Source organism: Schistocerca serialis, chromosome 2 (genome assembly GCF_023864345.2).
Source record: "Schistocerca serialis cubense isolate TAMUIC-IGC-003099 chromosome 2, iqSchSeri2.2, whole genome shotgun sequence".
NCBI lineage: Eukaryota > Metazoa > Arthropoda > Insecta > Orthoptera > Acrididae > Schistocerca > Schistocerca serialis.
The window spans coordinates 716,864,099-716,889,680 of NC_064639.1; the positions used below are offsets into that span (position 1 = coordinate 716,864,099).

The 25,582-nt window shown below is 45.5% G+C and overlaps 1 pseudogene; it reads right to left on the reverse strand.

Annotated features, from left to right (window-relative positions):
• The window catches only part of LOC126456356 (ATP-binding cassette sub-family C member 4-like), a 212,906-nt pseudogene that overhangs the window by 127,793 nt on the left and 59,531 nt on the right, over positions 1-25,582 (reverse strand).

Below are 25,582 nucleotides of genomic sequence, written 5' to 3' on the forward strand. Positions count from 1 at the left end.
TTCACCAATGCGGCGTAATACGCGACTATAAAACGTGTTCCAAAATTCTACAACAGACCGACATCAGGAATATAGGCATACAGTTCTGTATGTATGTTCCATGACCTTCTTGAAAACTGGAATGCCCTGTGCTTTTTTTCAGTCACTAGGTACGCTTCGCTAGAGGCGTGCGGTACACTACTGTTAGAAGAGGACCAAGTTCTTTCGCATTGTCTGTGTAGACTCTAATTGGTATCCTAAGGTCCAGTAGCCTTTATCTCTGTTCAGCGATCCCAGTTCCTTTTTTGTCCCTTTGTCACTCATTTAGATATGTGTCATTCTATCATTCATGCATCGATTTAAAGGAGGAACTGCACTGCTATCTTCCTGAGCGAAATAGTGTTGGAAAAAAAGGCTAGAGTTCTGGTCTGAAGCCAGCTGGCACGCGTCATCCGCGCGAACTTGAGCCACGATTTGCAACCGGACGCATCCACTGAGCTCAATCGCTGCCGGCAGAACCTGCTCCACATCTCGGACGACGCATCCCCCCCCCCCCCAAGAAAGCAAGCTAATTCGCTGATGGACTCCATTACCCACCTAACGTGAAGCTCCTAACAACAAGCAATCACACCCAGTGCGCTTGTCCGGACCTCTCAGGAAGGTCGGCCACGGTCCCAACAGGCGAGCCATCCAATGCTGATTTTAGATGTACTTTCAGCAGTGGGTAATACCTCAGACATTTGTTAGGCGTAAAAGGACAGCGGTGCGGCCGGTACCGACTTTCACATCCCGGCCTGAGCCTCGCGACACTGCCACTGTTCGGCAGTCACCGTCGAGCAAGTGTCTGCCACTAGGGATGTGCGAATCGGAAGGAGCAAGGATTCCAGAAAGCGCAATGACCTCTAGAGGTGCTCAAGCACTCGTCTTAGGTGTCCGAGCGCCATTGAAGTCCAGCCTGAAGCATGCTGACCGTGACCAACGCAGCTTTCAGCTGTTTACAGACAATAGCCAATTCCCCCTGGATCAGAACACAACAGGAGCAGTCCGTACCCATTTCAATCACTTTTCCTTTTTTATGTAGGAAGTCAAGTGGCAATAACCCGAGAAGTCGCTGAGTGCAATCCAGATTTGCTGCTACACTACTGCTTGTGTGCACTACCCTGAAAAGTCGCCTAACGCAAGGATAGCGCAATAAATTTACGGAAGCAACTAAGAGTAAGTTAGTGAATAGCAGTCCACGCTGTAAAATGGACAGGCACAATTCACTTCTTCGCAGAAAAACGTTTGAAACTCAGGAACAGAATTAAATTACTTGTTATTACTCAAACAGCTATAGCTATGGGCAAGTTTTGTCGCCTCTATGACAGCTGCTGCACAGGCATTTATAGATTATTTATCACCAAATTTACTATGCATTTTCAACATTTTCATAGTAAAATGGCTGCTGGAAGGATTAAATAACAAAATGAGTCGAGCATACAGAACGTCCATGTTGATACACGGTAACAGAAGCAACTGAATAATTCTGGGCTTACAAAGGACATCAACTGATTGTGAATACCACAAAATAATCACAATGAGCGAAAGGCAAGTTTTCGGGATTGTGTCTTGGTCCGGCAAACGATTGTAATCTGCTACGAGATTTCAAAAGAACTGAGGCAACTTAGCAGACTGGATGACTCATCCAGGAAATTTAATTCTATGTGCATAGTGAAGCGATTGTTCTAAAAACAGTTTAGTTTGACAATAACCTCAAAACGGCTACAATTGAAATTATACGACTCTCTATGTGTATATAACTGGTTGACAAAAACAATGTTTTTTTTGGTAACTGGCTGAAGTACCTGGCGAGGCTGACCCTGGCCCTCTGTCCGCCGCTGAGGGTGATGCCCTTCTCGCCCACCAGCGTCTGGTCGCCGTACGGCAGCAGCTCAAAGTCCTTGGACAGGGCGCACGCCTCCACCACGCGCTGGTACTTCTTCCGGTCGTACGGCTGTCCGAACAGGATGTTCTGCCGCACGCTGCCCACGAACACCCACGGCTCCTGGCTCGCGTACGACACTTTTCCACCAATCCTTAGGTTTCCAGACGACGGAGCGAGCTCATTTATCAGCAGGTACAACAGGGAACTCTACGACATAAAAGAACAAATAAATTAAAAAATTACTAGTTTCATTCGTGATAATTATACGTTGTTGAAAACTGGTTTCTTGGAGCTCTCACTGCTAGTCTATCTTACAAAAGAATCCTCATCTCTGAATAACTACCACACTTGCATCCATTTGAACTTGCTTTCTCTATTCATCACTTGGCGTCCCTCTACAGTTTTTACATCTCACACTTACTTCCGTTACCAAATTGTCAGTTTCGTGATGTCTCATGTTATGTCCTATCAACCGATCCCTTCTTCTAGTTAGGTTGTGCAACAATTTTTTTTTTCTCCCCAATTCGATTCAGTACCTCCTCATTAGTTACGTGATCTACCAATCTAATCTTCAGAATTCTTCTTAGAACCACATTTCAAAAGCATCAGTTCCCGTTTTGTTTGAAGTGCTTACTCTCCACGTTTCACATTCATAAAAGGGTATACTCCAGATAGACGCCTCTAGAAAACACTTCCTAACACTTAAATTGATATTAGATGTTAAAAAATCGGCTGTCATCACTTATTTTGCTGCCTAGAAATGCCTACTACTTCAAATGTCTCATTTCCTCATCTTCTTTCCTCAGTATCGCCCTAGCAGGCATACTTTATGTCAGGTGCTGCAAGGTTTCTTGGGGAACAGCAGCCCATTCTTCACGGAGTGCTGCTGAGGAGAGGTATCGATGTCGGTCGGTGAGGTCTGGCACGAAGTTGGCGTTCCGAAACATCCCAAACGTTTCTTACGATTCAGGTCAGGACTCTATGCAGGCCAGTCCATGGCAGGGGTGCTATGGTCGTGTAGCCACTCCGCCACAGGCCGTGCATTATGAACAGGTGCTCGATTGCGTTGAAAGATGCAATCGCCATCCCCGAAATGCTTTTCAACAGTGGGAAGCAAGAAGGTACTTAAAACATGGGTATAGGCCTGTGCTGTGATACTGCCACGCAAAACAACGAAAGGTGTAAGCCCCCTCCATGAGAAACACGACCACACCATAACACCACCACCTCCAAATTTTGCTGTTGGCACTACGTGCGGTGACAGATGATGTTCACTGGGCATTCGCCATAGCCAGACCCTGCCATCGGATCGACACATTGTGTACCGTGATTTGTCACTCCACACAACCTTTCTTTACTGTTCAATCGTCCAATGTTTACGCTCCTTACACCAAGCAAGTCGTCGTTTAGTACTCGTATTAACTGGCGTGAAATGTGGTTTATGAACAGGCCCTCGACCGTGAAATACAAGTTTTCCAGCTCGCGCCTAACTGTCACAGTACTAGCAGTGGATCCTGATGCAGTTTGGAATCCCTGTGTGATGGTCGGGATAGATGTCTGCCTATTACACATTATTACCCTCTTGAACTGTCGGCGGTCTCTGTCAGTCAACAGACGAGATCGGCCTGTACACGTACGCTTTTGTGCTGTACGTGTCCCTTCACGTTACCACTACACTATCACATCGGACACAGTGGACCTAGGGATGTTTAGGAGTGCGGAAATCTCGCGTACAGACGTATGACACAAGTGACACCCAATCACCTCTCTACGTTCGAAGTCCGTGAGTTCCACGGAGCGCCCCATTCTGCTCTCTCACGATGTGTTGTGACTACTGAGGTCGCTGATATGGGTTACCTGGCAGTGGGTAGCAGCTCAGTGCACCTAATATGAAGAACGTATCCTTTTGGTGGTGTCCGGATACTTTTGATCACATAGTGTATCATATCTCACACGTCACCTTTCAGCTTTCTCTTCTATGATTAGTGTTCCGTTTCATATCTGATCTTTCGATATTCATACAACTGCTTCGCTATTTTCCAAGTGTCTCTTTAATTTTTCCATAGATGTCATCCACTTTTCCCTAGTTATGAATGCTTCTACAGCCTTGCATTTGTGCCCTAACCATTTCGGTTTGACCACTCTGCAGTTTTTGTCAATCTCATTTTTTAGACGTCTATATTCTCATTTACGTGCTTCTTTTTCTGCCTTTTTATACTTTCTTCTTGCCTCAGTTAAATTCAATACCTCCTGTGTTAGCCAGGGATTTGTACTAGACCTTATCTTTTTACGTATGTTATCCTCTGCTGCCTTCGCTACTTCATCTCTCAAAGATACTCACTCGTCTTCTATTGTATTCCTTTCTCCTATTTCAGACAATCACGTTAATTTCCTACCTGTCTGCAATTCCTTCAGTTTGAATCAACAGTTCAAAACCAATAAATTACAGTCAGAGTACACATCTGCTCTTAGACTCCACGTCTGCCGCTGGAACTATCGTACAACTTACAATCTGGTTTTGAAATCCATCTTTCCATTATACAGTCAATCAGTTCCCAAGTTTGTTTTTTGCGTAAACCTTCTTTTATTATACTTAAACCAAGCGATTAAATCATGCTCTGTGCAAAATTCTACGAGATGGCTTCTTCTTTCATTCCTTTCCGCCACACCATGCTTTCTTACTACTTTTTCTTCTCTACTTTTTCATGCTGTCGAATTCCAGTCCCACGTCAGAATGGAGTTTTCACCTTGCTTATCTGAATAATTTCTCTTGTCTCATCATGTATTCTTTCAATCTCTTTATCATCTACAGAGCTATGTGCTATAAAATGATGGGTGTTGGCCTCGGGCCTGTCTTGGCCACGATAATGCGTTCACTGCACTGTTCATAGTAACTCACCCGCTTTCCTATTTTCTATTTCATTACTAGCTGGGGTAGCTGGCTTCACTCAGGGAGTTGATAGTGTGGTAGTTGAAATAGAAGGATAAACTTTAAAGTATAAGAGGTAAAAAAAAGTATTGAAAACATTTTCCAACTATGTGTAATACTTGTTTACAAACTACATTTTTCATTTTGTTATCCGAGGTACATATGTACAATTTTTTCCAATTTCCTACTAGAGAGAAAGCTATGTAGAGCTGACCGTGAGAGAAGCAGGAGCCGGCCGGTGTGGCCGAGCGGCTCTAGGCGCTTCAGTCTGGAACCGAGCGACCGCTACGGTCGCAGGTTCGAATCCTGCCTCGGGCATGGATGTGTGTGATGTCCTTAGGTTAGTTAGGTTTAAGCAGTTTTAAGTTCTAGGGGACCTCAGACCTCAGACGTTAAGTCCCATAGTGCTCAGAGCCATTTGAACCATTTTTAGAAGCAGGAGTCTTGATGCCGCAATATTTTAAAGTTTGTCCTTGCTCTTTGTTAATTGTGAAACTGTAGTCTAAATTGATTGTAAACTGCGGACATTGGAATGGCAGTTCAGTAGATATCAGTGGTAGTCTTGGGATAAATAGTGTGTGTTCTATGTACTTTCCACTCGTGAGGTCGGCTTCGACGATGGTATTCGACTGCTGTTGGACTGTCATTCTGGTTCCATTACATAGTTTAGGTGAGATAATATTTATGAGTAGTGTGATTGGAGATACCAATAACGGCATTCCTGGTATTGCGAAGAGTTTAGAACTTCTGTAGGGAAGTTCACACTTTCTTCAATGTTCAGTATCGTGTCGATTGATTTGTATATTCCCTCTTCACAGGGAATTTTCTTTTGAATATTAAAGTTGACGTCGTCAACAGTATTACTTTTAGTTGCCAAATTTCTCTTTCAAATAAACAGTTCGGATTGGTACAGTTGAGAACAATATTAGGATAAATTTGGTCTATGAGTTCGTTTTCAGCAGTGGCTATGCTGCAGAAATCACTGTCGAGGTTACTGAGGCTCGTCGTCTGGTCAGTAGTATATCTACATCTACATGGATACTCTGCAAATCACATACACCTATATCTTTCCGTACGAGCTCTTATTTCCCTTATTTTATCTTGCCTTCCCCTGTTTGTAAAAGCTGCTGAGCAAAATGTGCTGTTGTTTCGTCTTTCGATAGTTCACCTCTCACATTCTTTGTCAGTCGTAGTTTTTGTATGTATGGCCTGAGATCTGATTTGTTTTAAGTAGGAATTGATCTCGTCTGCTAGTGTTGACTTGGGGTAACTGGAAGTGTTTGTTGAAAATCTTCCGAGTGTGAGTAGAGTTCCACCCACCACTTCTAAGTTTTCTTGTAATATTCTATCCATGGCTTCGAGTGCTTTTTTATGTGCCATTGCGCATTCGTCCCAGAAGATAATTTTAGCTTGCTTTAGAAGTTCACACTGTCCAGATGCTACTGAGATTTTACATACCAGGAATTGTTTTTTTGGCTATATTCAACGGTAGCTGTAGGGCGCAATGGGCAGTTCGTCCTCCTACCATAAGTGTGGCTGCAATGCCGGATGATGCCAGTGCAAGTGCGATGTGTTGCTTAGCACGTATTTCCGCCATCGACGGATTTATTATAAACGTTTTCCCGGTACTGCCTGGTGGGTCCAAGTGAATGATTCCCCCAGTGTTGTTGCCGATACGGTTCATGATAACGTTGTAATTTCCTTTTGATTGTTATTGAGGAGCGGTTTGTTGTGATAAATCTATTCAAGTATTTCGTCGATGTTGTGCTTTTTTCGAAGTTTAGAACACTGATAGCATCTTTTCATGGTTCTTGCATCCCAAGTTGTACTGAAGTCTGGTTGTTTATTGCTAAATATTTATCTTCTAGGCGAATGAGTGTTCCGTTGAAGATGTCGTCATTGAATACGATGGTCAGTTCAGGATGAGCTCGTCGGATTTGGTACAGTATGTCATCACTCATACTTCGACACGCAAGTCGCCGAAGTGGCGTCAACTCGAAAGACTTGCACCAAGCGAACGGTCTATCCGACGGAAGGCCCTAGCCACACGGCATTTACATTTTACATCACCTATACTTTCTTTGAACCAAATCTGTTTTGGATTCGATGGGTTACATGTTGTCAGAATTATGGCGAATAAGTCTCTCATTTATTCAGCTGAGGCTTTAAGTAAGGCTCCTTGCAGTGTTAATTGCCAGTGGTTCTCGTTTTTCAGTAGTCCTAACAGTTAGCATGCTTCTCTGTACGCCTGGCATAGGTAACTGTCAACAGTCTTGAGATCTGTGAAACATGTTAGTCCGCGTATTTCGTTTACTAACATCCGGAGATACAAACATTCGGCGTCGGCGTTGTTCGGATATACAGTGTACACTCGGCCTAGTGCGCAAGTATTCATGATTCCTAGATGATCTTCTACTGGAATTCCTTCTTCTCGTCGTTGAAAGGTTTTCCTTGTTGTGTTCCATGTATAATAGGTACGGACGTCGAAATATAATAATGTTTACGCGAATGGATTCGTTTGGTACAGTGGGTAAAAGCTGTTAATGTTGCGTTCTGAGGTGGTTCGCTTGTAGTTTTGCTGGTAGTGTCTTTTGTGAAGTAAACTCTTGTCCATTCTCCAAATGTACTGCTAGATGTTGCACAGTTGGTTCGCGTTCGTGTATGGGAGAGTCAAAAATCCGCTGCGCTGGTTCGTTACTGGTGATGTTTCTTCCCCTTTGGTACATGTGGATCTCATCGTTTCTGCTTTGTTCTTCGCTGTCTTTGGCTGCCATGTCACTGCCTTTGTTCACATAGTTACAGACATATTCGATGGATTTCACTGAATTGCAGTATTCTACGTTTATGTGTGCTTGGAACATTTTGGAAAGTAGTGAATTATGTAGTACTACTCTTTGGTTATCAATTTCCAGTTCGTCGCTGCCTTGTATTCGTATTTTTGCTATGGGGCCATCGTTTTTTGGTGATCGTCTTCTGCGTTTGGGATCGCCACAACTCCGTATTCTGTGTCGTCCAAGTATGGTTTTGGGCATTTTCTTACTTTCTGTACGTTTTCCATCACTCATACATGACGAATTGTAGTTTAATTGCCCGCAAGGTTCGTGAATCATATTTTTCACTACTATGTCGTACAGCTCCGGATCTTCTTGTGTTTTGGGAAATTCAGCTTGTATTATTTTGTCAATATCCGTGGGATGAGTTCTCTCGTGTGACCATATGAGATTGCGTGAGTGAGGCAGTCCTCATTTTTGCCATTCGATTGTGTACATCAAACATCTAAAGGTTCCAAAGATGTGGTATTTTGTGATAACTTCAATAACTGTCATTTGTTTTTGTAGGAAAACGCAGGCTATTACGTCGTGTCTACGCATGGCGGCTTGTACGTATCTTAGTTGTTCTTTGAGTTATGGCCACGAAGAGTTACATGTGAATGTTATGAAGAAGATAGGTCGTCCATATTTCCTTATGTAGGTAATGGCATCTTGTGTGTATTCGTGCATGTGTCTCGGACTTACAATGTATGATGAGGATAAGATTACCATTGTTCCAATGTCCTCAATGTTTCCGTCATTTATGATTGCTCCTCAAACATGGATGTAGTCTTCTGTGTGCACTTTCTTCTGATTCAGTCTTATGTAAAGCATCCGTTCCGCTTCTATTTTTGCATACATACCTACCAGGAATTGTTGGAGTAAACGGTGAATGTTGAGACTGTGATTGTATGTTTCATTGTCTCAGATCATAAAGCGGCATGCAAAGAACTCCTTGAAATGAATTTTTTGTTTGTTTCAACGCCTGTTTCAAGTTGGATTTGTTCCACATTAAAATCATATTCATCCCACCCGTGCAGAAATATTAATGGAATATTGGAGGGCATCATATGAAAGGTGTGTCTCGGCAGTGCGGCTTGTGTTTTCACGGTCTAAAATTACTATGGCGACTTTGTCTATCTGAGGGGCATAAAATCTCGTTTGTGTTCTCCAGATGGTCTCCTTTCCGCTCGAAGTACAATTTATAGTCATCAGAAATTATTCGGTCTGTGTTGCTGTGTGCCGTTTTGAATATGTGAATTAGTTGATTCTACTTCTGTAAGATCCTCTGTAGATCTAGGACTACTTCTCGTCTCAATCCAGTGATATTTGTGCATCGTTGATTATTTTCTGTTTCTTCATTTCCGGTATAATATAATTCCACAAATATATGATCTTCCGCGGGTAGTGGTACTAATGATCTCATGTTTTGATAGATATGTCCTTCGATGGAAAAAACATCGATTTCATCTCTGTTAGTGTTGATCGAAGTTACATCGAAAAAAGTCATATGGAAGCAGGTGTTGTACGCTTTTATATTTTGAAGAAAATGTTTTGATTCTGGAGTTTCCCGGTCATAAAAGTAAAAATTCCCGCGAAGGTGCTTCCAGCGGGGGTAATCATTCTAGTGGTGGCAGTCACTCCAGTGGTGGTAATCACTTCATTCATACAACAGAATCCTGGGGTTTCTCCACTGAATTTTTTCCATTGCGAAATTGTTATCCACTTCTCCGATTACCGCTGTTTTGCTACATCCTGTCGTCGGGACGCAGTGAAAAGCTTCACTTGTTAGGTCGTACTGTCTACTTGTCCTCGTCCGCACTTCTCGTAGGGTGATATTTTCATGGCTGGCTTGAGTTTACAGTCTTTCATTACAAGACTGTGTAGCAAGTCTTGATTCTTCAGTCCGTTCATTTCGTTGTTCTTCGATTTCTATGCTTCTCTCAGTGCTCATTGTAGTTCGTTGAGAACTTAAACGAGTTCGCGCCTTTCCTCTGTTTCATTTTTTCGCTGTTCCTTTTGTTTTCGCCGTTTTCCTTCAGAACTGTCAAGATCTCCTACTCTTTTATGCTCGGGTATTATCCAAAACATAAATCAAATCAACGTTTTATTAGAAAATACACTAAGTGCGATTTACACACATTTCACACTCTATCCGATTTATATCCAGTGACGGTATCGCTTTAACTACTCACACTTCACTCATTGCACTACCTTTCGGTTCCTTCCCTCGTCATCCTATCAATAGGTAACCCCATCAATGGTGAATTCCAGAACGAACCCAAAAGCTTTGAATGGTCCCAATGTTCCAGAACATTCCACAACATTCGAGAGTGTTCTGGAACGTTCCACAATGATCTGTTATGTTCCGGGATGTTCCCGAACATTCTGTAATCTTCCCGAAGGTTGGAGACCATTCCCAAACATTCCAGAAAATCCAGGATCATTGTGGAACATTCTGGAATGTAATGGAATGCTCTCGAATAGTGCGGAATGTTCTCGAATACTCTCGAATGTTCTCGAACGTTCTAAAAATTTGTAGAAGACGAAACTTCCCAGCTTCAAAAACACGCCCTTCTGGTAAAAACAGGAACCTTCTTCACGGATGGGGAATAGTGGGCTACTACACCATATTACTCTCTTGATCGTACCGGGCTCGTTTCTGAGTTTTAGCGGCACGCACATTGCAGAGTTACTATTCCTGTGTTTCGCAATCTGATTTAGTATTAATAACATTTTTATTCTTGCCAACGCACTTCACTAATTCCCACAAACTTAACTACAATCTATCCATTTCCCTTTTTAAATTAGCCAACGTACCTAACCGATTAAGAGATCAAACACTGCATGCTCCGACCTGAAGTATACCAATCTTATTTCCAAGCCTCTCGGGTGTTCAGCCGGATGCGATCCTTGAAGTCCCACGACATTTCGGCGAATAACCTTTCCGACATCATCAGGTGGTTCTCATGGAATAGCCTGTCTGCTCTCTCTCTCTCTCTCACACACACCTTTTACTTTCACTCATTGGGGCAGTGTATGGAGGAGTTTATAGCCTTTGGATTTCACTTCACAATCTGTGTTGTGTGTGTGTGATTTTCTTTGACTGTTTTGACTGTCTGTGTATTGTGGTGGTGTTCTGGTGGTGTCTAGTACTTACCTGAGGTTGGTGGGATGTTGGATGTTTTAAGGATTGGTATTAGGACTTGGAGTTTTTGGAATTTCTCTCTTCGACTTAGTCGCCGAAGATCGTCATAGGGCGTTTGTGTTTATCACGGGACACGTCATACCGACCTAAGGAGTGGATAAGGTTATTTCAAGATCTGGGCGAGCTCGTTGAAAGCCCTTGCCAGATCTTGGAATCTTTCTTTGAGGAGGGGGATTTCGGCAGCGGCGTGCAGATCGTCGCTGGGGATTCCCATGCGTAGTTGCAGTGCCCTCCTGGGGGCGTGGTTCTGCAGCCTCTGGAGTTTGTCCAGATACTGCTTCGCTGCGTATCCCCAGACAGGGCATGCGTACTCCATTACTGAACATATAAGGAACAGAAGGAACAGATAGGCATTTACTCCAATAGACCATGGAAGGGAGCTGGTTGTGTTAAGGACTGGGTATAGGATGGATATTCTGGCACAGACCTTCCCGTGGACCTTGTCTATGTGGGGTTTCCACGTTAGTCTCGAGTCCAAGGTTACGCCGAGATACTTGGTGAATCTGCGACAAGGGGGTCGGGATCTATGTAGGTGGAGGTGTAGAGTGTGCGTGTGTGTGTGGGGGGGGGGGGGGGCTTGAGGCGGTCCACCTCTCCCAAGTCTCTGGGTGATCAGCATAGCCTGTGTCATTTCAGGATTGATGGTGGTGCGCCAGCGACAGGCCCAGATTTCTGTGTTATCTAAATCCCTTTGTAGCCTACGAATGACAAGTTCCTTATACACATTATGAGTGTAAAAGGCTGTGTCGTCAGTGTACTGTGCAGTGTGGGGCCGTGGGAGTGTCCGCAGTGTACAGACTGTACAAAACGGGCCTTAGGACCGCTCCCAGTGGCACCCCTGCACGAATAGGCCTTTTAGTGGAGGTGGTTGTTTTTGCCTTGACAGAGAACTATTAGCGAGATAGCTTTGGATTAACCTGACTATGCTCCTGTGTAACCGCTGTGTGTATAACTTGTATAACAGCCCTTTATGTCATACTGAGTCGAAGGCTTTGGGTACATCAAGTAGCACTATCCCACAGTAGCCTCTGTGGTTGATGCCCTATGTGACTGCCTCCACCAGTATCATGATCCGTCGTGGAGTGGAGTACTTCTGTCGGAATCCGAATTGGAAATCCGGCAGAAGTCTCTCGTTGGTGATGTGGTCTTGTATGGGAATAAGCAGGAGAAGTTCATAGATCTTGCTGAGAGTTGGCAAGCGGCTAATCGGCCTGTAGGGTTACGGGAATAAAGGGTCTTTCCCTGGTTTGTGTTTCGCGACCACGTCTGCGTGTTTCCAGTATGCTGGAAACTCGCGGGTATGAGTAATCTCGTTGAAGGCATTCGCGAGGTGTTCGATAGCCGAGGGCGGGAGGTTTTTAACTAGCTGGTAGCTGGTAGGGTCCTGGCGCCTTTTTCGTAGGGACCTAACTACTTTTGTCACATGTTCGGGGGCCATGTGACGCCATCCACCCATTCCCAGGAATGATCTTGAAGCGTAGAGTTAAATCCTACATCGGTCAAACGATCCGAACCGTTGAAAACAGCTGCAAAGATCACCATCGCCACATGCGCCTGGGCCAGCCCAACAAATCGGCACTGGCAGAACACTGCTTGGAAACTGGGCACAAGGCGAAATACGAAGAGACCAAGATTCTGGCCCCTACCAGCTTCTACTGCGACAACATCTTCAAAGAGGCCATTGAAATTCTCATAAACCGAGACACAGGTTTTCAAGTGAGCAAGGCATGGAAACCCTTACTTAGCTCCATCGTGGAGTCACGCCTCAAGTGAACACAAGATCTTTCCATGACGGCCGCCATGGGCACTCCACCTGCACCTACATCGATCCCGGCTCCCCTGGCGCAGATTCACCAAGTATCTCGGCGTAACCTTGGACTCGAAACTAACGTGGAAACCCCACATAGACAAAGTCCACAGGAAGGTCTGTGCCAGAATGTCCATCCTATACCCAGCTCCCTTCCCTGCTCTATTGGAGTAAATGCCTATCTGTTCCTTATATGTTCAGTGGAGTACGCATGCCCTGTCTGGGGATACGCAGCGAAGCAGTATCTGGACAAACTCCAGAGGCTGCAGAACCACGCCCCCAGGAGGGCACTGCACCTACGCATGGGATTCCCCAGCGACGATCTGCACGCCGCTGCCGAAATCCCCCTCCTCAAAGAAAGATTCCAAGATCTGGCAAGGGCTTTCAACGAGCTCGCCCAGATCTTGAAATAACCTTATCCACTCCTTAGGTCGGTATGACGTGTCCCGTGATAAACACAAACGCCCTATGACGATCTTCGGCGACTAAGTCGAAGAGAGAAATCCCACTTCCGCTAGACGCAGGGTGTGGTAGATGACCGTCCAAATGAGATTTCCCCGACGGCTGCAGCATTTGACCCCCCACCACTGACGAAGACGACGAGCGAGAGTGATACGCGCGGCCGCCGGGTGGACGTGGAAATTGCCTCGAATGTTCGGCGCTGCGCCCGCACATATGACGGAGACGACACACAGAGCCGCCAGTCCCCCTGACAAAAGAGGAAATTGCCGCCGCCATCGCCAGGCTGGCCCCTCAGTAGAGTTGCAGCTACATGCACCGTTGGGTGTGGGTACAGAAGAGGACAGGGAGGAGGTACTTCCTAGACTCCGGTCCTTGGTACTCGTGGGTGGCGACAGCCAAGCCATGTCGCAGCCGCTACGACAGCTGCCGGACCAGGAGTCGCACCCAAACCAACCACGTCTGCAACAGAAGCTGCCACGCCCTCGCCAGTGTCCGATCTGGCAACACCACACAAGCCTGCAGAGGCCGAGCAAACCTCGCGGAAGAGGCCAGCCGTGGCTATAGAGGACACTCCGTCCACCAGGCAAATTCCGGTGGTTCCAGACAGAGGAAGAGGACGGTGCATGGCAGGACGACCGCATCACCGAGGAAACCCGATGAAGAAGGCTTCATCGCGCCCTCCTGCCGCCACACACCGAGAGCCAGGGCGTTCGAACTGGTGACGCCATAACAGGTCGAGGCCGCAAACAGGTATGCAGATCTGCCGGAAGTAGCCGAGACTGACGGGGACGTGACCACTCCGACCACGGCGCCGAAACCACCCCGCCGCCCGCCGCGGATCACCATCCATTGGCGCGAGGGCTATGGTGAGCTGCGAGAGAAGCTCTACTCGGTCGTAAAACAGCGAAAGGTGATCGCGGAAACCGACACCTACACGGTTAGAGCAGAGTGCATCAAGGATCGCACGAAACTCATGCAGCACTGCGAAACCGAGAAGTGGCACTGCTTCACGCAATGTACTGAACAGCTGAAGCAGCTAATGGTCATCTTTCGCCACCTGCCGATGAAGATGAAACCGGCGTTTCTACAGCGGTATCTGGAGGAGATCCCGCCTCGTCAGCCTGATGTGGTCGCCCAGGACCCATAGGGACACGCTCTTGTTCCTAGTGGTATTGGTTGACAACGTTGACAACCGGAAAATTTTTCAGGTTGACAACATTGCCAACTTCGGCGTAAAAGTCGAATAACTCCGTGCGAAAGGCAGGGGAGCCCAGTGCTTCAACTGCCACTGCATGGATCACGTGACAAAATTTTGCAGGATGGCTGAGCGCTGCTACAAGTGCGCCGAGGAACACCAGTTGCGGGACTGCTCGAAGAAAGAGGAAGACCAGCCGAAGTGCTGCAACTGCAACGGGGACCACGTCGCCTGCTACCGAGGATGCGCTGCATTCAAGCGCGGGAAGCGCACCATCCGCGTAACCCCGAGTCACAGCTTCGCGGACGCCGCTAAGGGGAACCCGACAGCCCCCTCGGAGAGGCTAGCGCCGCCCGCAGGGGAGGCCGCACTGTCACCGCAGCCGTCGCAGCTGCCTTTGCCGGCGGCTTTGCCTGTAGTCGAGGGAGCCGACTTGCCGGCGCCCGCGGCTGCGAGGAGGTTTGCTGAACGCGCAGGGCGTTCCCAGCACGCCGCTCCGCTGCCGACTACGGGAAACGTCGCGATGGGGTCAAACCTTCACGAAATAGAAAAGGAAGACATCACCGAGCTGCCCGCGCTTCTGCGGTCGCTCAACCATCTGATGGCATAGCTACCTTTGCTCGTGGGAGCAATGACGGCGGCCCTCCAGGCCACCACCGGGAGAAGCCAGCCTTAAAATGGATAACGACCATATTTGTGGGTTAACCATTTGCCCTTTCAACGCTAGGGGTCTCCTCCCCCAGCAGGGCGAATTTCGCCATTTCCTACGGAACGAGGTGGTCGGCATCTGCCTTGCGCAGGAGACCTTCCTCAAACCCGGGGTCGACGTGCGAGCAGTAAATTTTTGTTGCTACCGAGATGACAGAGCCACCCACGGGGTGGCACTGCCATCTACGTGAAGGAGTCACTGTGCCATCACCGGGTCCAACTGCCGGCGCTTAATGCGTTGGAGGCCACAGGAGTGGCTGTCAACACCACCGACGGAAAGATTCTTTTCGTGTCGGTGTACTGGCAGCCCGGAAGACCCCCTGATGAAGCGGACTTCGACGCCCTGCTGTCGTTGGAGGGCGACCTTTCATTGCCGGGGATTTCAATGCAAAACACACCGAGTGGAACTCGCAAACTGTCAACCGCAGCGGTCGACGCCTCTCCCGCGCTGTTCGCCGTAAGGGCGAGATCATCGTGTGGTCGTTTGACCCCGCGAACTTCCCTGTACGGGGACAACCGGACGTGCTCAATATTGTTCTTCTAAAGGAAAAAGCGCAATTTGCGACCGCCGAGACGCAATAACGTTCCGGTTATTTTTGGCCTCGACGTGGTCGGAGCTTCTCTTCCAGAGAGCCGTCCGAGCTATAGCAGGCTGGACACTGAGCGCTTTCAGACGAAAGGCCTGGAACTCCTCGAGGACACGCCAAACCCCACAGAGGTGGGGGCCGCCCTAGCATTCTTCACCTGAAGAATACGAGCAGCAGATGAAGCCATGCCGAGACACCGCCAAGGGCCACGAGACTTCTCGCGTCAGCTACGGCGCCCTATTCTGGTCGCGATCACGGAAAAGAACCGACTGTTTCGTGAATGGAGGCTGACTCGCCAACCAGACACGAAGTGCTGCTTAAACCGCAGGAGACGCAGATTAAGGCAACAGTCGAGCAACACCGGAACCTGGAATGGGCATACCTTGTGTATACGCTCAACCCTGAGGATGGCAGTGCAGGGAGGGTGGTAAAGTACTTCCTACGCCGGCGACAGCGAATACCGCCCTTACAAGTTGGGAACGACTTAGCCAGGGACCGGACGCGAAAGTCAGGGCTCTGGCTGACGCGTTCACAGCGAACTTCACACCGGTGGCCGACGTCATAGACGTGGAGCACGTATGGTCCAAGAGCAACTACCAACCTTCCGCGCCGCAAGGGAGTACGGAGACGTTATCGACCCGATAACGGAGGAAGAAGTTGCTGCACTGCTTCACTCGCTAAGCCCCAGGACGGCTGGAGGCAGCGATGGCGTCACAAACCTCCTGCTGAAGAACCTTCTGCTGGGAATACACCGGCAACTTGCCGATGTTTTCAACAGGATCCTCCGATTAGGTGTCTACCCCTCTGCGCGGAAACATGCGGAGGTTGTGACCATCTTGAAATCCGCCAAGGACACACGCCAGGCATCCAGCTACCGACCCATCAGCCTGCTCCTGAGAAGACTGATGCAACACGTCACCCGGGGGGCACCATCCCGGACGAGCAGTTCGGGTTTCGGGAAGAACATGCCACTTCCCAACAGCTCCTACGGGTGGTAGAACCGGTGATGAGAGCCCTGGAAACAAGGGAATACCTTGGGGCAGTGTTCCTCGACGTCTGCCTAGCACTTGACTCGGTGCGGCACGATGGTTCCGAGTTCAAACTCTTTGAACAAGGGATACCGACGTCCCACATGACGCTACTGTGGTCGTACCTGTCTGAACGAACCTTCACGTGAGGACTGACGGCGGTGCGTCCACAGACCGGCAGATACGTGCAGGGGTGCCACAGAGGTCGGTACTCGGCCCCTTGCTGTACTCCCTGTACATTGCCGACGCCCCTAAAGTGGCAGGAGTTGAACTGGCCCCGTACGAGGATGATACAGCCCTGTCCACTCCTCTTAGCATGATCTCCCAAGTGCTGAGAAACCGCCTTCTACGTGGGTGCGACGCCTTGGGATCATGGGCAACAAAATGGCGGCTGAAATTCAATGCCACGAAGAGCCAGGCAGTTGTCTTCACCCGAAGACTCCTGGCGCCAGGGCTTACGGCAGTCGAAATCCTGGGAGAACGTATCCCATGGAGTGGGACGGCGAAATACCTAGGGGTCACCTGGGAGCATTACATCCATGATGTCAAACGGAGAGCAATAGGACGCCTTCGCGTCCTGTATATGCTGCAGTCGTCATTGCCACCGCAACACGGCATCACGCTATACCTAACATTGGTCCGCCCGCTGTTAGAGTATGCGGCCGTGGTCTGGAGGAAGCCGCAAATGTTCACATTGTGACTCTGCAGTGGATACAGAACGGCGCCCTGAAGACTGCCATGCATCTTCCGAGGCGCTACTCGACGCGCCAACTCCACGAGGACACCGGGATCCTGCCGCTCCGAGATAGGATCCGCGCCATCGCAAAGAAGTTTTACGGGACAGCGGGTCACTCCCGCAACCGGCTCATACGAGGACTGCGCCAACAACCGCACGTCAGGGCAACCACGCGTTGGCCTGAGCTGTTGAGGGATTAAGTTTTACTAATCCCACAGCGGAATAGGTTTACTTCTGTTTTTACAGGTACCCACCAGCAAGGACCAATCAAGAAGAAAGGTAATATCTATTCTCCTTAGGAACCGCAGGAATGACAATTTCTGTCTAAACAGCACCACCTTGAGCCAAGGACAGGCTCGCCTTTTTCAGCGTCAGCAGACAGACCATTCCATCAGAACCACCTGATGATGGCGGAAAGGTTATTCGCCGAAATATCGTGGGACTTCAACGATCGCATCCAACTGGACACCCGAGAGCCCTGGAAACAACACATACGCCGGGAAAGCCTCCGATCACATATACCGGTCTTGTTTTCCCTATTAACGACATCCTTCTGATTATTTACCGCTGTAAGGTCCAAATAGGAGGCTTATTTACTTCCAGAATATTCTACCCAAGACGATGCCATCATTATTAAGCAATTTCTCTGGCGAAAACATAACGGTTGTAACTTACTATTGCTTACAGCTGTTCGCAGTACCAGATGAGCAAGGCCACATACAAACGACATGCCTCTGTAACGACTGAAACAGCTGATGCCCCTCTTCAGGATCCACGAGCGAGTCTGGCCTCTCCAAAGATACGCTTCCGTTGTGGTTGTACCTCCGGTACGGCTAGCTGTATCGTTTAGAAAAGTGAACCAGCTCCGCTCGGCATGGCCCATCGTTCATTTTTTGGTTACACTCTCACTGGTGTTCTTCGATTTGAAACGATTTTCCTCGTCTGTCTCCTCGGAGCTTATGCAGAGTCTGGTGAAGTCGCCTTGCGCCCGCTGCCGTGCGGTGCGCGAGACCAATCACGCGGCGTTACTGTTCCGTAGACTTCCTCCCAGCCGTTTGCTGTCTCACCTAAGTAATTTCTGTGTCCTGATATACATGTGGTAACTAGCAAAATAAGTGTCGACAGCATCGTTTAGACAAGCGAGTGAGAGTTAAAACTGTTACCACATCGTCACCAACCGGTGTCTTCCATCTATTATGTAAACAAAACAAGAGCATAGTAAAAGTCCATGACGGTACGTACATACACGAGAACTCGACACTTTAAATTTCTGTTGGAGTACAACTGAATTTATTCTTCTTCTAAAAACCGTCGGGAGGTCCATTCGTCCGCTACACACCGCATCCAGCTAGTTACTGTAGTTGTTCCACACTCTGCTAGGCAACCTCTTACTTAACAGCCCGTGTATGTTTGCTAACATCAAGACCCACCTCGATAAGCTATGCGCACGAAGGCGAACGCACTTCCGAGCACTTCTGAAGTTTCCATAGCTAGAAAAAAACCTTACGGTTCTCAAACTACTAAACTTCCGAAATGCACTTCTACATAACTTCTGCCCTATAGGCTTCAATTCGCCTCCTGCACCCTCCCACTGCCACTGACCGATTCCTCGATTTCGCGAGCTGTCCACAGGTCCACGACATTAGTTTCACCTGCCGACACTTTGGATAATCAGCCTCCACAGAAGAAAATAGTCACTGCGGTTGGCTATTCCTTCCTAACACTCAGAGTTCTTCTGTAAAGTGCTGCTGCCTACCGCCACTTTCAGAAGTTTGTTCCACAAAGACTACCACGAAACGCTAGCCATTCTGTCGGAAAACACTCGCCTTTGAGGACCAGCCAGTCGGGTCAGGACAGCGCCCTACAGTCGGATTAGTGGAACACAACCCATTACGTTCAGGCTGGAGAAACGGATACTGGAAAACCGGCGTTGTCACTCACAGTAACGGTCAGCACTCTGCGACTGTCGCGGCAGGTAAATGATTCCTTACACAATCGATACCACAGAATCGCATGCCACGATGCCGTGACGGCACGGAAGTTAGAGGACGCTACTTTCTGCAACTGTTGTGTATGTACCATCTTGAATAACATAGATTAAACCGTAAACCGTTATTAGAAATGCCTACTAGTATGGATGCCACTGGTAGCACTGAAATACCCTGTTGTGCCTTTCGTTTTAGTTGTTTCTAGACCACGCTTTTTTTTAAATTGTAGAAGGTACTTAAATAAATTTGCATTGTAGACTGAAGATTGGAATAAGTGCTAACGGAACTACTGTCATTCAACTCGAAATTATATTAGATGAAGAAGTGAGGGAGGACTGGTCCTAAATCATCATCTGCGTTTCGCCATGACCCACCTTCCATCTTATTGGCCTCAAACCGACTTCCAATAATACACACAAACCCGAATGGGTAAAGAGTGGCGCTCTAAAAACCTACCGTTTCTTCAAAAATTTGTGCCTACACCAGGCACGCAGGCTGGCAGGAACAGATAATTCCTGCATCTGATCTCTCTGATTTAGAAGGCAGTTCTCCGAATTCGATACGCTAATGCTCAGATAGGTTTAAATTCATTTAATTCATGATTTTCCTCTTCATCGTTACCAGACTGTTCTATACCTCGCCTTAAGCATAAGGTCACTGATTCAGAATTCTTCAGTATCTTTCAAATACTGCAAATGTTTTGCATGAGAGCTAAAATAGTTTCTACTACCTTTCCGCAACCAACGGGGCCCACAATCGCACACAGCTTGCCTGCGGAGACGTTGAGGTTTATGGCGGCCAGAGCAGGACTCGCGGCATCCCACGTGGCGGTCACGTGCTGCAAGGAGACGTCCCCACGTGCTGCTCCTACGCTGCTGGCCTCCGTTGTGGACTCGGGCTTCAACAGGAACTCCTGGGACACACGATGGTGATTACCACAAAGCTTGGCTGCCAGAATATCGGCATTGTTCGGTGAAGTAGGATTATAAAATATTACACTAATTCTTTCTCATTTCTTTTTTTGTTGTTGTTTAATGAAGGAAGTGCCACGCTAATACCTCCCAAATAGGACTCCAGGCTCTCAGATCTCTAAGAACATTAAAGGAAACAATCAAACCATAAACATCATTACGCCTGGTTGCATCTTAAAAAGTTATCATTACACAGAGCTGACTAATGTTGTCGATAACGTTGCATTTATCCCCAAGTTACAAGTTTGTAAGTGTACACAGATATAACGAATTACACACAATTATAGAGAAGCTATGGATACGATAGAATAACAGAGTTATAAGACAATTAGAATCTACTGAAGATAAAAACGAAATAAAATAAAACAGAAAATAAATACAAATTCAAATCGATGATTCACATGCGGCCCGCAATGTGAGAAGACTAGAGAAATCAAAATAATATGTAAAGTACCAGTGATGGGAACTGCTGAGCGAAATTTAATCGTATAAAAGTAAGTGTGACCAGTGTGCCAACTGATTGTTTATCTCATAAGTTTACAACAGCGTTAGTTTTCGTCCTTAGTTTGCCAGGTGGAGAACATGGAATTGTGTTGGGCAACTGTCGCACACATCCGCTGCATGATCGGCAAACGTAGAGTCAGAGTAGAGCAACTTACTTCAACTTTCAGCGAATCTAGTTACTATTTATAACACCGGAATAGCTGATGGAAAATTAATTTCACTCAAGAAAAGTTATTGGACTGCGGTACTTGTAATGTAATATCATGGTGCGAAGCTACAAGATTGTAATGTTTTTGGCACCTCCTTGAAACTACAATATGGGATGGCGTACCAGTTACTGAAAGGAACTGCAGATGGGGAAAAACATAGAGCAGGAAAATATTTTTTTTTTTTTAGTTCATGTTTCTTATGGAAGATGTAAATGCACATACATATACTCGTATATTTACTAATCTGTAACCTCGTCTACACACATGCTTTGCATGTCACTGCACGAAGCCTAGGGGAGGGTACTTTGCTAGATATTCCATTTCCTGTTCCACTCGCAAAAGGAGCGAGATGAAAAAAGATTCCCTTTATGTTGCTATACGAGCCCCACTCTCCCTGTTTTATTCTTAGGATCCTTACAGGAGACGTGCGTAAGAAGTAGGAGAATCGATCTGCAGTCCGTCGGAAATATTGATCCTCTAAATTTCCTCCATAGCTTTTCGTGAAAATATCGTCTTCTTTCCTTCAATATTCCTATCTAAGCACATGGATCATTTTTGCAAAACTGTCATACTGAACGAAAAACCGGTAACAAATTTAGCAGCACGCCTCCGAGATGCTAAGATGTCTTTGTTTAGTCTGACTGGTGGAGATCTCAAACATTCCAGTAGTGCTCAAGAATGGGTCGGACAATGCTGCTGCATGCATTCTCCTTTACAGGTCCATCATACTTTCCCAGTGCTCCCCATAAGCTGCAGTTGGCCATTCAGCATTCCTATACCTGACGTAACATACTCATTCCGAGTTCATCTCTTCTAGCAGTGTTATGTCTAGATACGAAATCGACCATTACAAGATCTCCCATACACAGGAGCAAGATGCTTTCGCAACATTCCTCCCCCCCCCCCCCCCCCCTTTCGAAGCCCACCCTCTAGCTCTCAGGCCTGCTGTAACTGATAAGAATATTGGTGATGAAATTGTTATTTTCTAGTGTCATGATTTTCGTAAATTCTATGGCACGACAAAAGGAAATAGTACTTTCAACTACAAGCCCCAGGTTAAATCAGCCTAATTTTTGGCTTAAATAACAGATGGAGGGACACCTTCTCGTCAAATGCTTCTACAGTATTTACTTCACACTAATGAACAGAAATGCATAAGTGTTCCATATTTGATGAATATTATTAAGCTTTCTTCAACAGTTTTTTTTCTTTGTTTGCCTTGTTTGTATTTCCTGCACAAGGTATGAAAGGGTTTAGCTCATTTTATATAACTAGCAAGTTGTTCACGTTTTTGTAAAAGGGAACTTAGGGACTTGATTGAAATTTTTTTCCTTTAATGTAGTCGTGTATATCAAAATTCGCATTACATATGTGAAGATGCACAGTCTATGTCTTAAAGTGTGTCTATTTAAAGTTTCGCGACTCATTGAGTTTGACTCTGGTAGCACTTTGTAAGGTTAACTTTGCTGATTCTCTATCGATACGTGAACTGCGGTATTGATGGTATCTATGTCGACCCACACAGCGCCCCAACAACATCTCTGCAAGAGACGAATCATTGAAATGGGCATTCAGCAGAGCCACCACGAACCACGCTTTTGATAATGCTCGCCGTATTCCGATGGGAAGCGCTATGGATGCCACAAGAGGATGCCGTCTCCGCACTTACATGCCGAATGCAAATGTATCCTTCCGTGCGACTTTTCAAGACACCGCACACGGAGTTCCGCCTCGAGATCAAGGAAGACTCGCAGTGAGATTGCTACGAACAGTGCACGACATTACTTACATTTCCAGCTCTATACACCGACGAATATTACAGCTACATTGGTGGAAAAGAGTATCAGAGTGGTTCAAAATTTACGTTAAATACATCATTTTGCACATACTGTAAATAAATATGGTGATGTTATATTGATACGCAGCCGAAAAAAATAGTACACCTGGAAATATGACGTCGATTTTGATCCGATGGCTGGCCAGGGTGGCCGAGCGGTTCTAGGCGCTACAGTCTGGAACCACGTGACCGTTACAGTCGCAGGTTCGAATTCTGCCTCGGGCATGGATGTGTGTGATGTGCTTGGGTTAGTTAGGTTTAAGTAGTTCTAAGTTCTAGGGAACTGATGCCCTCAGAAGTTAAGTCCCATAGTGCTCAGAGCCATTTGAACCATTTTTTTGATCCGATGACAGCACATGCGAAATGGTTAATAAATGTTTTGATAGGTATCATCGTCGTCCGCCAACAGATAGCGTAGTGGCATAGCTACTAGAGCGCCATCTGTGTCTACCATTTAATATGGAATGCTCACAGCCAGATGGCTTTGTGTAAACGTCTGAAGCAAGCAAGCAGCTATTCCACCTAGACGCACTTGCTTCCTACAGCCAACTTAGAGAGTCTGGAAGAGGTCATACTGTGGCTTCCGAATGGCAGGATGTACTTTCGGAGAAATGCCACACAAGTTGACGTGCTACATCACTTGTGAAACGATGTTTCTGTCTGTGGTCACGTGAACGTTCTCACAGATAGTGACGTGGTTCTGGACGCCCACGCAGCACAGACGCCCGTCAGGGCACCAGCAGCAAATAGTACAGGTACCACAGCATAGATAAAACCGCTTGTGAGCTCAGCCATATCAAAAAATGGTTCAAGTGGCTCTGAGCACTATGGGACTTAACTGCTGAGGTCATCAGTCCCCTATAACTTAGAATTAATTAAACCTACCTAACCTAAGTACATCACACACATCCATGCCAGAGGAAGGATTCGAACCGGCGGCCGCGCGGTTCCAGACTGTAGCGCATATAGGAAAAAAATTTTAATTCATTCTCACAAACAATAATTCATATTAAAAATTTACTGGCTCTCCAGTTCAGTGTATTTTATTATAGAAGGTGAATGTAAGTAAATAAATAAACACTGTTCAATTTTTATCCTTAATTTTTCTAACTATATCTTCTTGAGCACCCATAAGATTTTAATGAACTGCCAACTGTAAACAGTTTTGGAGAGGAGGCTGATTTACAGTTTTACCACATTCACAAATAACTTTTGTTTTCATGTATTTAGTTTTACACTCTGTACAAGTCCAGCAATATCCATATTTTCAATATTTAGCTGTATAAAGTTCATTAATAATCTTTTTTTCTAGGCAGTCACCACACTGCTTTTGCTGTTTGGTATTGTAAATTTAAAGATTATAAAATTTAATAGCAAAAAATAAAATTTTTAGAAAGTTTCTGAGAGTGCATTCCAGATCAAGAAATTCATTATTTCTATTTTTGAGTTTCGTCATTCCTTTGTATTTCAGTTTCAGCTGCTCTTTTTCAACTAACTGAAAATGCCAATCAGTAACTAATTTAAAATATCTATCTACTAAAAAAATCTTAAACTCATTACGAAGCACTATACAAATTTCTTCTCCATATCTACTATTTAAATATTCACATATAGTAATATGGAATAAAACATTTACATCCCATTTACTTAACATTTTAATCTCTTTTGAGACACTTGCATTGTTGAGTTTCTTGATTAAACTCTCCTTTTCTATAGAAAAATTTTTATTAGATTTTTTAATAATTTGTGATGCCTATATGGTAATATATCTGTTTTATTTTCCAAAACATCTTTTGTCATCATGAAGACTCAACATTTTTTTGTTTATTTCAGCTGTATAAACATCATGTTTTTCTTTTCAAATCATATAAAATTTTCTGAATTGGTTCCTATTGTTAAACAAACAACTTTTATGATATCCTACTGTTATTCAATTTTTAATAATACTTTCTTAATTCATTTAGACTTTTCCTCTACTTTATCATCCAATTTATAAGTATACATTTCTGCTCTTAAGCCCACTAAATTCTTCCATTATTTTTCCATTGCACTCACTTTTAATTTTTCCTAAAAGTCCTGTTTACTTCTGGAATTCCATAAATATTATTTTCAGGATAATCATATGTATCAAAGTAGCCTATGTCTGACCTCATATCTTTATAAAAATGGTCAGCTTTAATAATGTAATGTAATGTCCATATCTTGACAACACAATTTAATATTTTTTCCATATTTCGGTTTCATTGTTACTAGTGACAATTAAATATCAGTTTTTAGATAAATTAGGTGTACTCCTAACAACATAGATGAATTTATTAAATGGAATTTTTGTTTGATTCATATGAGTAGCTACAAGATTTTCATTAAATATATTTCTTCCCTTAAAGTTGGGTTTACCTATACATTTATCACATTTATAACACTCTCACATATATTTTATACCCACTCTGTTTCTTATGTCTTCTATCGTTTTTCCAAACACTGAATTATTCATCACTTTATAAAATCTTTTTCAAAATAATTTTTGGCTTTAGTTCTCATTGATATAATTAAATGTATATGCTTCTTCTAGCAATGCATTTGTTTGAATTTTAAAATTCTGTGTGTTTTTGTTATTTGCATTCCAAGAGACAGATTTCTATAATGAACTATATGAATATGTTTCTCAATTGGAGTTGTTAACAACTTCCTTACTTTAGT